The sequence below is a fragment of the Miscanthus floridulus genome, chromosome 12 (assembly GCF_019320115.1).
Source record: "Miscanthus floridulus cultivar M001 chromosome 12, ASM1932011v1, whole genome shotgun sequence".
In the NCBI taxonomy this organism is placed as follows: Eukaryota; Viridiplantae; Streptophyta; class Magnoliopsida; order Poales; family Poaceae; genus Miscanthus; species Miscanthus floridulus.
Window position 1 is genome coordinate 64,180,104 of NC_089591.1, and position 10,987 is coordinate 64,191,090.

Genomic DNA, 10,987 nt, shown 5'->3' on the forward strand with positions numbered 1-10,987 from the left:
GCGGAGAGCCGGTGGGCTCGGACAGGGCCGGTGATGAACCCATGGCTTACCTTCTGGCTTCGTTGTTGATGGGTTTTAAGTGACTCTTTTGGTGTACGCTCGGGGTACCCCGTTTTACGGTACCCGACAGTTAGAGAGTGATGTTTGTCAGGCGAACCTTAATTTTGACTATAAGAGTTCAGATAGAAAAACTCTTGGAGATGCTCGGCTTTTGTATGAGTGGAAATTCCTAAAAAGCTTTGGGTAGGCACTTGTCGTGTATGCTGTACAATGAAACAGATAAATTGTTTTTCGTAGCATCAACAATATAATGGCACTAGGAGATGGGTCGCGAGTGATATTTAGGCATTCAGCATCGTGGCAGGGCCAGACACTCGAAGATGTTGCGCCTATCGTGTTCAAAACGTCCAAATGAAAAAAATATAGAATAGTCAAAGATGCCCTACACAACACAATAACACATGGCTCCAGGACATAAACATAACTGCTCACTCCATTTCAAATTAAGTCAAAACATCTCAAATTTAACCAAAATTATAAAAATAATTACAAAGAATAGGTATACTATAAAAATTTAATTAATAAAGAATCTAACTATACTTATTTGATATCACAAATATTATTATTTTATTATATAAATTTGGTCAAACTTAAGATATTTTGACTTTTGAAGAAAGTTAGAAGGACTTGTAATTTAGGATAGAGGACCGGGTTACTTTGCAAGTAGACGCCACACGGGGAATTCACCGTCGCATCAGTTTACATAGCCCAATTCACTGGATCCATTAAGGTTAATTTCAAAACTTTTTTTTCTTTTGAAAAACTTGGGCACCTCCAAGGCTCCAAGACGCAAGCTCTTTGCCTGGTTCATAATAGAATCTGGAGGACTCCAGACCGTCTCGCGGTCGCACACTACCTTACGCCAATTGCCAACTGTGTCTTCGGGAGCCAGAAACAGCGCACCATCTCCTAGCTACTTGTATGTTCTCCAAACACGTATGGGAACAAATTGCAGAACGGACTTCCTGCTAGTAGATTCAAGGCCCTTTTTTAACACAAATTTCACAAGATTTGTACAAAAAATTTACAGAAATCACGTAGAAATTTCACAAGATTTATATATAAATTTTATAGAAATCAGATCAATTTCACTGAAAAACAAAGGAACAGAAAAAAAATATTGTGTGCAGACAGGCCCTCGTGTCACAGAAAAACAAAGGACTGGATAATTATATAGCGTGTTTTTTCTTAGCGAGTTGAGTTTAGCTGGTTTGGAGGCGAGCTTGTTTACGCTTAGCTTGGAGGAAAGAGTTGGTGTTCATGCAATTGATACCCCCTCTCTCTCTCTCTCCCTCTCTCTCTCTCTCTCTCATCTCTTCAGACTTCAGGTTTAATCTAAACCTCTCTATTACATGGGCCATGGGCCTTGCCCGATCAGTGCTAACAAGCATGTTTACCCATTCTAAACCCATTACACGTTTATTGGTCACCTAGCTCTAGGCTCTGCTCTTGTCCTGTTTGCTTCAGATTGTTGCCCATCCGGCAACGAAGAACGAAGTGATGACAGTAACTTGGAGAACAAATTTCAAAGTACTCGATAAAATTTCAACTTCGACTAGACGGTTACTTTGTGATATGAGCAATGAAATCATCAAGGTCTTTGCGCGATGAGCCACCGACATCCAGGCAGGCACGGACGGCCTCTCCGAGCACCTTCGCTCGCTGCCGCACTGCCAGTCCTTGGTCAGAAAGCTTGGCATCCTCGATTACTTGTCTGATGGCCTCCGCCGGAATCACCTCGCCGTGCTTCTCCCAGGGGCGCACAAGGATGCCGACGTTGAGATACTTGCACACCAGCTCCGCATCCCACAGCTGGTCGGAGTGCATGGGCCAGGCAAGGATCGGTTTCCCGTTGCTCAGGCTCTCCATAGTCGAGTTCCAGCCGCAGTGGCTCATGAAGGCCGCCGTGGCGCCGTGCGGCAGGATCTCCAGCTGTGGCGCCCACCCGGTGATCACCCTGCCCCTCCCTTCGGTCTGATGGGTGAACTTGGACAGCAGCTCCGCGTGTCTGTTCTGGCTCTCGTCGTCGTCCGCCGATTCGTTGCCGCGGTCTGCGTCGCGCAGCACCCAGATGAACCGCTGGTCGCTGCCGCGCAGTGCCGCTGCAAGCTCTGCGATCTGCTCCGTCCGCAGCGACGATGTCGAACGACACGTAGAGTACCGAAGCCGGAGGCTGCTTGTCCAGCCAGTCCAGGCACTCGTGCCGCGGCTTGCTCTGCTTCTGGGCGTTTGCGCGGAGGTCGAGCAGTGGGGTTATGGCCCAACTGTTAAGAAACGATGGGCAATATAAACGATAAAGAATAGTAGCTCAAGTATTGGGGACATAAGATTTTAACATGGAAAACTCTTCTAAGGTGAAAGAGAAAAAATCACGGCATCAATCAGCAAATCTTCATTATATCGGATGAGTTTATAAACGTAGGGGATTTACAACTTTTCTTATCCCAAGACGATGGCTTACATAAAGTATATATAGAGAGGAAAAACCCCACACCCTCGTTTATTAGCAATACGAAACTAATAGATGGTGTAGTCCCTCTTAACGCTAATGGGTCGCTTCGCTTCGGCCCAAGCTTGAATTTGGATCTAGCTCAACAAACTCCACCTTGAAACAAATTTCTTCTTATAGCATAAAATGAATATTCATCCTGAAACAACAAAGAAATATTTTCGATGTCAAATAGCCTCTTTGGCTAAATAGTTATACCAACTAAGCTTGAGCAAAGCTCAAACTTAGCAATAGGAACTGGCTTTGTCAACATATCCGCAGTATTATCATGTGTGCTTATCTTGCATACCTTCAGCTTACCTTGCGCGACCACATCGCAAACATAATGGTATTTCACATCAATATGCTTCGTTCTCTCATGAAACACCTGATCTTTAGTGAGACATATAGCACTTTGACTGTCACAAAATAAATTAATGCAAGAATCATCTCCACAAAGTTCAGTAAATAAACATTTTAACCAAACTGATTCTTTACATGTTTCAGCAATAGCCATGTATTCTGCTTCAGTGGTAGACAGGGCAACAACGGGCTGCAATGTTACCCTACAACTCACAACACAACCACCAATTATGAACACATAACCTGTGAGAGATATCCTCTTATTCAAATCAGCAGCAAAATCTGAATCCACGTAGCCAGTGAATCCCTTATCAGTCCTGCCAAACTTTAAACAAGCGTTTATTGTGCCACAAAGGTGCCTGAAAATCCACTGAACAGTCTTCCAATGTTCTTTACTAGGATTAGTCATGTATCCACTAACCAAACTCATATCATATGATAAATCAGGATGAGAGCAAACCATGGCATACATCAAAGAACCAACAGCACTAGAATATGAAACTCTTGACATGTACTCAAAATCCTCATCCGTACTAGCACATTGTAAAGCTGATAATTTGAAATGAGGAGCAATAGGAGTACAAACAGACTTTGCATCATGCATGTTGAAACGATGAAGAACTTTCTTAATGTAATTTTTGCTGACTAAGAAATAACAAACCAAAAATTCTGTCTCTTGTAATTTCCATACCTAGAATCTTCTTAGCAGCACCAAGATTCTTCATCTCAAGCTCACTACTCAACAGTTTCTTCAACGTAGTGATTTCTTTCTTGCTCTTGGCAGCAATCAACATATCATCAACATATAACAACAAATATATATGTGATCCATTAATAAATTTAATGTACACACAGCTATCAAATTCAGACCTCTTAAAACTATGTAACATCATAAAAGAATCAAACCTTTTATATCATTGACGAGGAGACTGTTTCACACCATATAAGGACCTCTTTAATTTATAAACATGATCCTCCTTATCAGGTACTATGAACCCTTTTGGTTGGTCCATGTATATCTCCTCCTCGAGCTCTTCATGTAGAAACGCAGTCTTTACATCTAACTGCTCAAGCTCAAGATCTCGCATAGCAACAATACCAAAAAATATACGAATTAAACTATGCTTTACAACTCGAGAGAACACATCATTATAGTCACCGCTAGGAATCTGACTGAAACCTTTTGCTACTAACCTTGCCTTAAATCTTGAAGGCTTACTAGGAGACAAACCCTCCTTTCTTTTGAAGATCCATTTGCAATGAACGACCTTCTTTTATTTAGGCAAGCTCACAACATTCCATGTGCCATTTTTCTTGAGTGACCACATCTCCTCTTGCATAGCGGAAATCCACTTCTCACGGTCACCAGAAACAACAGCTTCAGTGTATGTATCCAGCTCATGAATGTTCTCCACCTGTTCAGCACAACTAAAGGCATAATGAACAATATCACATTCCTCAATTAAACGTGGACGAGGTCCATAATTCCTCTTTGTTCTGCGGTCTGCAATAGACTGATTTTGAGGGTGCAAAACAGGAGGTGAGTGCTGAACAATATCATGAACATTATTATCAACAATTTCAGTTTCTTGATCATCTACGTGCTCCACCTGCACGCTAACATATTCCTGCTCCTCATCAGAACCAACTGGTGAAACATCTGTGGACAAGCTGTCATTAAACATAATAGATTCATTAAAAACAACGCTCCTGCTCATAAAAGTCTTTTTTAGTTTCAGGATTCCATAACTTATATCCTTTAACTCTAGAATCATAACCAAGAAATAGACACTTAATGGCTCTAGGTTCTAGCTTTCCATTATCAACATGAGCATAAGCAGTGCAACCGAAAACTCTCAACTATGAATAATCAGCAGGCATATCAGACCATACCTCAATAGGAGTTTTCTTATTAAGTGGGATAGAAGGTGACCGGTTGATCAAGTAACAGGCGGTGTTAGCAGCCTCAGCCCAAAAATGCCTGTTCATATGAGCATTGGACAACATGCAACAAGCCCTCGAGATAATGGTTTGGTTCATGCGCTCAGCCACACCATTCTGCTGAGGAGTGTACGTGGTGGTGTGGTGCCTGACAATGCCTTCTTCCCTATAGTAATAATTAAAAGCATCCTAACAGAATTCAACGTCATTGTCAGTACGAAACAATTTTACCTTCTTTTCAGTTTGCCTTTCTATCATAACTTTCCACTCTTTAAAAGCAGCAAAAGTATCATCTTTATTTTTTAGAAAATAAGGCCACATTTTTCTAGAGTAATCATCAATAATGGTAAGCATGTAACGAGTACCACCATAAGAAGGCTTACGAGATGGCCCCTACAAATCATCATGTACATAATCAAGTGTACCTTTGGTGGTATGAATAGATGCATTAAATTTTACCCTCTTCTGCTTACAAAAACACAGTGCTCACAGAACTTCATCTTACCCATAGTGCAGCCATCCAGCAGGTCTCTCTTGATCAATTCTGCCATACCAAGTTCACTCATATGCCCAAAACGCATATGTCAGAGATTAGTTTTACTTGGTTCATCATTAGAAACAGTAGCAGCAGTGATGGAACCATGTAAAGTACTTCCTCTAAGAACATATAACTTTACAGAATTCATCACCTATCATATGAACGAGAGAGCCTTTTGATACCTTACACACTCCACCTGAACCAGAGTGTTTGTACCCCTCAGTATCAAGTGTGCTGAGGGAGATGATATTTCTAGCCATCCCTGGTATGTGTCTCACATCTTTCAATATGTGTATCATACCATCATGCATCTTGATCTGAATGGAGCCAATGCCCATGATCTCACGTGGGTTGTTATCTCCCATACGCACGATATCTCCACTCTGCACAGACTCATAAGAACTGAACCAATCTCTGTTAGAGCATATATAAAATGAGCATGCAGAATCAAGTATCCATTCATCACGACTAGCAACACAACCAGCAAAGACAACAAGAACGTCTCTGAATCAGAAGTATCAACAGCGAAGACAATAGAGGCCTTACCATCACCATCAGATTTGTTTTTTGATTTATACGTACAATTTTTTTTCTCCTTATTCTGCAACTTCCAACAATCCTCTGTGACATGAGTATCTTTCTTACAATACCTGCAGAACTTATCTCTACCTCTAGACTTGGAACGACATTTGCTGTTCTTGCTCTTGTCTTGATTATTGTTGTTGTTGTAGGTTTTCTGCTCAGGCCTGCCTCTAACCTACAATACTTTGTCCTTAGAGGACGACACGTCAGACTAAACCATACCTTTCATCTTCTCCCTCGTCTGGAGGGCCTCATATACTTCCGCAAGCGTTAGTTCATCATGGCTTAATAGTATGGTATCTCGAAAATTTGCAAACGAAGTAGGCAGTGAGCATAACAGTAGAAGAGCTAAATCTTCATCATCATATTTTACCTCCATCGACACTAGATCGGCAATGATCTCCTTAAAGATCGATAAGTGGTTCATCACCGAACCACCTTCTTGCAGCTTGTGCGTAAACAACTTCATCTTCACATACATCTTATTGGTTAGATCCTTGGACATGCAGATTGATTCTAGCTTGAGCCAAAGTTCTATGGTAGTTTTCTCCTGCAGCACTTCTTGTAAAATATCATTATGTAGATAAAGTTGAATTAGAGACAAAGCCTTATGATCCTTTCACTTCTCTTCAGCGGTCCATGACTTCTGTCCTTTTCCTCCGAAACCATCCAACGCCTCATCGAGATCCGAAGATTGTGCCAGAATCGCCCACATCTTGACTTGCCACAGTGCAAATCTCATTTTGTAATCGAGCAGCGGTAGATCAAACTTCATCGATGCCATCGCAAAACCCTAAGGTGAAACCAAGCTCTGGTACCACTTGTTAGAAAATGATAGGCAATATAAACAACAAAGAACAGTAGATCAAGCACAGGGGACACGAGATTTTAACGTGAAAAAAACCCTTCCAAGGTGGAAGGAAAAAAACCACGGGCATTGGCCAGCAAATCTTCACTATATCGGGCGATGTTACAAACGTCGGGGATTTACAACTTTTTTTATCCCAAGACGATGGCTTACATGAAGTATATATAGGGAGGAAAACCCCCACACCCTCGTTTATTAGCAATACAGAACTAATAGATGGTGTAGTCCCTCTTAACGCTAATGGGCCGCTTCGCTTCAGCCCAAGCTTGAATTTGGATCATAGCTCAACACCAACGGCGAAGTACTTCTTGCCGTCGACGGCCAGGTCTCCTGCAACGACGTCTATGAACTCGTCTTCGAGCGTGCGACATGAGTTCACGAGGACGCCCGCGCCAGGCGAGATCTCCTTGGTCGGCATCGCGCATTTGGCCATGTACTCCGCAAACTCCCTCGACGCGAAGTGGGCGACGTCGAGGAATGCCAGGCCGCGGTCACGTAGGAGCCGGAGCGCGGCGTCCGTCTTCCCGGCGAGCGTCGACGCGGCCAGGCAGTGCAGCCCGTATGCCTCGCTGTTGGGCAGCCGCGCGGCCTCCTCGGCGGCGTACGCATTGACGCGGTCGTGCACCACGATAACGTGGCGGTGCGAGGCGGAGAGCCCGGCGAGGAGCGCCGCGAGCGGGGCGCGCGCGCCGGTGGTGTATGCCTCGAAGAGGGGCATGAGGTGCGTGGGGAACGGCGACGGCGCGGTCGGGTCGGGCGGCGGGGAGACATACTCGGAGATGCCGAGGTCGTGGAACTCGACGGAGCGGAGCGCGCGGTCGTCCCAGCCGTGCGCGCGTGCGCGGGCCTGGCGGACCTGCGCCGCAGTCGCCGCGTAGTGCACGGGCACGTCCCGCGAGGCGAGCTGCAGCGACAGGTGCAGCAGCTGGTTCAGGTGGCCCTGCGAGGGGAAGGGCACGGCCACCACGGCGACTGGCTCTATTTGGCTCCCTTTCACCACCAACGGCAGCTACGGCAGAGAGCTGGTGAGCAACGCAAAATGAGCACCAAGTCGGGCGAAATATATGCTGCAGTTAGCATGTGCCCAGACTGACAGGTTACCTCTCCGAAGTATTCCACGCACACGACACGACTCCTTGGCCAAATTGGCAACCAAACACACTGATGTTTTGGATTCGTTTTTCCCCCATAGGCGGCTGAGCTGACTGGACGTTAGTGCCAACCGCAGAAGAATACCAAAACTGAGGAAGCTAATTGGAACGGAACACGAATACGGTTTCTTTTTTGCCACTATAGGTCACGTGATCCCATCCCCTGCACCGTTGGATGTGTATGGGATCGAAGCCCATGGGCAAACTTTCCCGGAACGGAACTTAGCAGCCCTAGACAAATTCTCAAGCGCCGCCTATCCACATGCTCAAAAAAAAAAAAACGCCGCCTATCCACTGGCACAGACAGAACGTCAGCTGTTGTCCAATGGCCTTTCTGCATGATAGATCCGTCAGATTTTGCTAAGCCAGTAGTAGTAGGTTTGTGGATCACACTGTCCATATCAGTGTTAGCCCACGAGCAAAAACTGTCCAAAAATATTTGTACACGTACAATTCGTACTCGTGACGAGAGCCGAAATAGATATGCTCGCCGAGGTATCCACGCAGGTGGATAATACCAGGTTTTATCACCGTCGTCTCTTGTTACGTGATTTTAGTTTTAAATGGTACGAAGGAGGCAAAAATAATGAGTGCTCAAATGTTTAAAAGCAAAATTTTAAGACTGATACTTTGCCTCTTGATATGGAAGGAAGTAAAAAAAACACTCGCAAAAAATAAAAAGGGGAAATCTGATATACGACCTATTTATTTGATCTACAATTTTTAGGCTTTTAACTCAAAAAATGTCTTTCTGGCTTTTATTTTTTAGTTTTTATCTTTTACGGTGTACTTTGTTTCCTTATAAGTCAATTTTATATCTGTCTAAAAATGGACTCAATAACTAGGCAGTTTGTTTTAGCTTGAAATCAGCAAAAAGCTGAAATAAATGTAGTATGACTTAAGTTTTTTTTTTTTTTGAGAAGTAGTAGTATGACGAAAGTGCATATTATATGTATACTAGTTGAGTGCATGTGCGTTGCAACAGGAGCACAACATTAAGCCAAGTCAATACAATAAAGCATGACGATATGCAATAAAATTTTGTTCAAACCCGTATGTTGCTATGAGCATAAAACTTTCCCCAATTTTTTTTTGGACTACTTGAATCATGAATTCATGATACACATACTAGAATGACTACTTTTCTTTCATAATACAAAAGCACATGATTGAGGAGCAAATTGTCTAGCTTGTTTGAATAATCTATGAACATCTTATTTTAGTAGCCAAATATGAAAGAAAATACTTTCAACTATACAGTTATAGTTAACCTAAAATAATTCTTAGGTTATCCACGATGACCTATCAAAATTCAAAGCCAGCATAAATTTTCTTCCTTCTTATCCATAAGTATGGGCCATCCTTGTAAATTGTTCGAGAATGAACAGATTGTTGCAACCAGCAACAGAGTAGTCATATTGCTGCAACCTGTACAAGAATGATGAGATAGGAGTGGTTTAAATTTAGATAAAGCATACTGCGACAGTGCGACCTATCATGAAGTAGCAGCAAATACCTTAGTCATCTTGGCCTTGACCAATAAAAAAACAGAAAAGCTATAGTTTGCTCGGGTGTTTTGAGTCACCCTGGGCATTCGGTCAGACCGAACCGATCGGTTCGGTTCCTCGGTCATTCGGTCAGTTCGGTCATCAGAAACCTGGGACCGATCGGTCTTTGTAAAAAACGAAGACCGAGGAAGTTCGGTCTCGGTTAGTTCGGTTCGGTCTCGGTTAGTTCGGTTCGGTCTCGGTCACGACCGAACTAACCGGACCTGAGTAGCAGCCACAAACAATAGCAGAATCTATAGCAATTTTCAACAGCATGCTTGCTATTTGAAGGCAAAAAAATAACAACACAATATATAAAACAAACCACACATTATTATGACAAGTTCTAGCACACAACTTTCTCAGTTCTCACAAATCACAATCACACATAATGCGGCGACCGACGATGCCCGATGCGGTGCGGAGACGGGATACGCGGATAGAAACAGGAAGGAAGACGGGAAGAGTTCGGAGTCTTACTCTTATATACCTAGGGTTACATCAGTACATTGGACTGGGCCTCAATTCAATGGGCTTTCATCAGTACATTACGAACGAAGTCTACAGAACTACGGTCAGTTCGGTCAGTTCGGTTAACCGACACATATGACCGAACTTCTATCGGTTACTTCGGTTAGTTGGGAGCCAGGACCGAACTCATGACCGAACTTTTCGGTCTCGGTCTTTTCGGTCTCGGTCTCGGTCTTTTCGGTTCGGTCTTCGGTCTTCGGTTAATTATGCCCAGAGTGAGTTTTGAGAGCTTCCTTCACACGATTTGTTTGACGTCCGATCTTTTCTTACTCGTGATCCGATCGTTCGCACCTTCCGTTAGTTTCGATAGAGAGGCACCCGTTCGGCTGTGCACAGCGTGGGGCCGCGGGCAGGCGAGCGTGGAAGATGGTGCGTGGCCCATCGGCTTTTGCCGCCAACGAGCGCGGGGTCGCATCATCGTCCAAGCTCACCTCACGTGGTGATTTTTTTTTATTTTTAACACTTTTTTAAACTAATTTTAAATCTAACATTATTTGTTTTTTATTTTCAAAACTAACACTTCTGGCCACGCCCATTGCCATGGCATGGCGAAACGCCTGTGCCGCGTCTTGTATGGTGGCGCGGCTGGAGGATGACGTGGCGAAGACCGGGGACGCTAATCAGTGACATGGTAGGGTCTGCCGCGCCACAGATCAGGGCACGGCAGAGCCGCGCTAAGATCGGTGGAGCGGCAAAGCCAGGTACGCCCATCCGCTTCTGTCGACTGCCGCGCCTGCATGTACGACGAGCTTAGGACCTGCCATGAAAAGCGATCGGTGCCAGTTAAGTCCCAAACTGTGGGTGCACGGTGCGCCAGACCTATCCAGTGCCAGTAGTAGTACCCACACTTTCTGTCTCTGACTCTAGCTCGCGTGCTCTCTCCTCTCGCTGTCGTTATGGATGGATGATGTGACGTTA

General features: G+C 44.2%; 1 pseudogene; it reads right to left on the reverse strand.

Moving 5' to 3' along the window:
• Positions 1-1,623: 1,623 nt before the first annotated feature.
• Positions 1,624-10,699, reverse strand: LOC136498327 (putative cis-zeatin O-glucosyltransferase; annotated as a pseudogene).
• Positions 10,700-10,987: the final 288 nt, after the last annotated feature.